The following is a 4,411-nucleotide window of genomic DNA, read 5'->3' on the forward strand; positions in this document are numbered from 1 at the left end:
ACCCACCCAAAAGCAACAGAAATTCCTTTTTCCTCCTATAAGGAAATATCGCCGTTTCACTGTTCTTCAAGTACCAATGGATTAGTCAACTCAAATGCTGAGAGATTACTATAGAACCAAGGCGACTTTCAGGCTGGCTCCACCCTCCAAATAGAGCAGTTACTTCATTGACGACAAGAACCCCATTTCCACTAGCCAAAGAGCAATTCATTTCTTCGACTCGATGCCTCCTCAATTGCTCCCATTCCCATATTAATAAAAGAATTAGGGAAATGCGAGGGAAAAGAATGCCAAAAGCATTTAGAGATTTGACTGGGATTCATTCTGGCTCAGATGGCGAGGGATTGTTATAACTATTTTTAGAAGCATTAATGAGATCTCTTTTTTTCACAAAGTGATATGGAAAATCATGCAGAAGAACCTATATGTAAAAATAATTCCAGATTCCCATCATACATTAACAAACTTCCAAATAAGAATAAGCTAAAAATGGATAAATACCTTAAGGAACTTGAAGCAGACCCTAATTATAAAGGGCAACCTCCTAAACCATCAGTATTCCTTGTTGGTGACATTGAAACCATTCCCTTGTTGGATCGGAACAATGTTCCCGCGGAGATAATAGAATCCAAAATCTTCCCCGCCACCACGCTTATGCAGCCGCCTTTATGACTGTCAATTCAGACAAGAAACTATCGAAGATTTAAATTAATCATTATAGTTCCCATGAATACATAAATACGCACCCATCATTTTATGATCGAAATGATTGTGTACTCCAAGCATTCATAAATGGAATACTTTCTGTTGTAAGCAAACAAAGAAAGTCACTAATTATTTACTTTCATAACATGAGTCGATTCAATGGTATTCTGATGACCCAACATCTTAGTAAGTTTCACCCCGACTTGAAAGTGGATACTGTAATGCAAAATGGTATTATGTACGAGATTGCTGTTTCTAGACGTGTTCAGGACGGTAGGAATAAATCACGTCTCCTTTTCAAAATGCGGTGTTGGTTGTTGATTCTCCTTGATTCGTTAGCAAACTTAGCTAAACAATTGTGTTAGGAATAAGAAAGCGATGTCAGCGGAATAAATACGAAGAAACCTATCACACTTTTGTAGTATAGACGCGGTGCACCTGATTTTATAGGCATCGAAATGGGTTTATCTTGGAAGATCTTGACTTCTCCGTGCCTTCTGTCTCCGACACATCATATCTCCTATGCCGACCTCGTACTTTTGATCACTTCTTCCTTACGAATTGTATCTATTAAGAATTGTGTCTATTTAAGCTTTTTCTCGATTGATATTCATTTTTTCATCTATCTCATGAAATTTCCCTTCTATTAAGCGATAAAGAGCAATTGACGAAGTCAGCAGGAAGTCCGTCAGATGACGGTATGGATCAAAGGAATCCTCCTATCTTCGACTGAACACCATTTTACTGGGATTTCACATTCCTATTCCGATTGGCAGAAGCCTTTCTTCTGTTTGTGCTGCCCTATGGTGATTTCTTACTCAACATTTGCACTTTCTTACCAACTCTTGTACAAGTTAGGTTCAGCGTTGTTCTGACGATTAAGATTTCTTTGTTTGACGGTATTTACCTTCAACAACCTTTATTGCATCACTTCTCGATAGCTTTAGTGCTCAGAGAGTAAGCATAGCATATTGTCAGCTAGTTATTTATTGATAGCAAACAGCTAGTCGGTCAAGCCGGAGTCTTCACTCACTCAGCTTGGGTCAGCACCATATCTCTAATTGGGGGAGACGAACTCCAATCCACCCACTTCATTTGTTTCCCAAGGAGGGTCACCAGCGAGTCCGCTCTCCCCAAGGTAGTTAAAAGGCGTAGGTACGCATTCCCCTGCACAAATGTACCGAAGCACTTTACCTTTAATCACTATATTGGCTTGAGCCAGGGTCCTATTTTCATTCTCCATGACTTCGAAGTTGCTTCTATTTAGCAATTTTGGACAGTTCTATAAACATTGGTACCAGGGGTTCTATGACAAAAAACTTATATATTTTTTCTCCTGGCATTTATGTATTTATTATCGCTGTCTAAATGCGATGACTGTCGTAAGCAAGTATCCAGTGCCCATAGTCGAAGAACTCCTGGATGTCTGGTGCCTCATGGTTTTCTAAACCCGATATCAGAGGTGGTTATCACCAGATTCGTATGGCAGCTAGCGATGAATTCAAAACAACCTTCCAGACTCTAGAAGGGCACTACGAGTACAAGGTCATGTCCTTCGGCCTCGCGGGAGCACCAGCCACCTTCTTGGGAGCCATGAACGCCACTCTCAAACAAACCCCTTCTGCGCAAATGCGCCCTAGTGTTATTTGACGACATTTTAGTCTATAGTGCCTCTCTTGAAGATCACACAATCCACTTGCAATCAGTGCTTGAGTTGTTAAGAAGGGATCAATGGCAAGTCAAATGCTCAAAGTGCTCTTTCGCTCAATGCTAGTTATCCTATTTGGGCCATACTATCAGCCGGCATGGGGTTGCCACTGAAACCCACAAAATTAAGAACATTGCCAACTGGTCTTCTCCGCAATCAGTCAAAGAAGTACGCAGCTTCTTAGGTTTGGTCGGCTATTACAGGCGCTTCGTTCGCCATTTAGGCATCATTGCAAAGCCACTGACACATCTCCAGAAGAAACATGGGGAGATCCTTAGCTTTGATGCAACTAAAGAAACAGGATGCTTTTCAGTTATATTTAAGAACAGAAGAGGAAGACAAAGGAACCCTAGGATTTCTCTGCTCCCAATGCTTAATACGAAAAGCTCAACATAAACCCAAGGACGGGCAACCACTGCTAAACCAGGATCTCCATCTCTTTGAATAAAAGCCATCCTTTCCATTGACCATCCTACGAGCATCTTCGGTACTATAATGAAGGACGTTGACACTATCCCATTCTACGTAGCAGGGGTAATTCCAGAAACATCCTATCTAAAAATCATTTAGAGATAAGTTTCTATAGAAAGATAAGCGGGTGTACAAATGAACTTTCTTATGATACTATGATACTCAGATACCACTCATTGGATGGGACCGGTGGACCGTTGATCGATAAGAAGTAGTAAATAAGCCCTTTTCTCGCATGTACGAGAGATTGCACAACCTTGCCTTGAACGCTTGAAGTTCTAAATAAATCTGAAGAGGAAGGCCAATTGTATCATGTCAGCAATGGTACTCTCCTGGGCTATAGAATGTCACCTGCTTCAAGGTATCTTGCTTGTGAAAGCCAAACAAAGAAGAAAAGAACGAAATGGCGGTTCATCAGTAGTCAAAGGTAGAGACTTCATTCTTTGTTTCCTTCATCCTCTACCATTACGTTTTGCTTTTTAGGACTACCTAAAGGAATGGAATAGAATGATCCATAGTCGTACCTACTTGAGGGCACCAAATGCATACAGCTTACGTCAACTTTATATATATATATATATAGATTGATTCCATTCACACCCTTTGGGAACAGAAAACGGAGAACTTGTTGCTTTCTTCTGTTTTTGCTGTAGCTGAGGACAACTTAGATTGAAATGATTGACTTGATCTAGGTACATGGTCCAAACGGATAGGTAGAATTACCCAGAGGGAGCCCTAGTTTCAGCATAAAAGGAAGAAGTCGGGTCCGCGCGGTTTGCCTTTTGGAATGCAGCAGTGTTTTTGGATTTGGCAATACCAGCTAGCTAGCTACTTACTGGTGTGGGAGTCCTATAAAGAAAAGCCTGAGTTATAGACTGACTAAAGAAATCCACCTAAGCCGTAAGTTTTTGTTACAGCTGGCACACCTGCTTGCAAACTAGAAAATCTGATTCGAGTAGAAAGTGGACTAAGTCTTAAGAGAGATAAGCCGGTCTTTATACACTAGCCCTACTTCGAATTCAGTCAGTGGCCAGATGCATTGTAAGCAATTCCAGTCCCAGCTGCTGAGGTGGCGTAGTCAGACCTACCTAAGTATTGAACAAAACCAACCATTTGTATAATATTATCCTATCCTGCATATTAATTAAGACCGCTTATTAGATCAAGGTTGTCATACATAGCATAGGAAGGTGGAGATCTGAAGTAATCTATATGTCCCTCAGCCAGCCATCCATTTCTCTGGATATGAAGTTTACAACATCAAAAAATGACCCTTTTCATAATGAAATCCATTACATGCCATCCAAAGAACTCTGATCTGGATTAACAGCTTTGGGGTCGAAGGACGGATCGATCGACCAAGAAACAACGATCCCTTTACGATGGTCAAGTGCGAAGGTCCCGATCGGATTGCTGATCTGCTAGTGTTGTTTGACTGATTTTTTGCATCTCAAAACCATTGATGCTGACCTGTCACTGCTCAAGTGATTTTCCTCCATGGTTCTAGGAACCAAAAGAAGACTTTGG

This window comes from Triticum dicoccoides, chromosome 4A (assembly GCF_002162155.2).
Source record: "Triticum dicoccoides isolate Atlit2015 ecotype Zavitan chromosome 4A, WEW_v2.0, whole genome shotgun sequence".
Classification (NCBI taxonomy): domain Eukaryota; kingdom Viridiplantae; phylum Streptophyta; class Magnoliopsida; order Poales; family Poaceae; genus Triticum; species Triticum dicoccoides.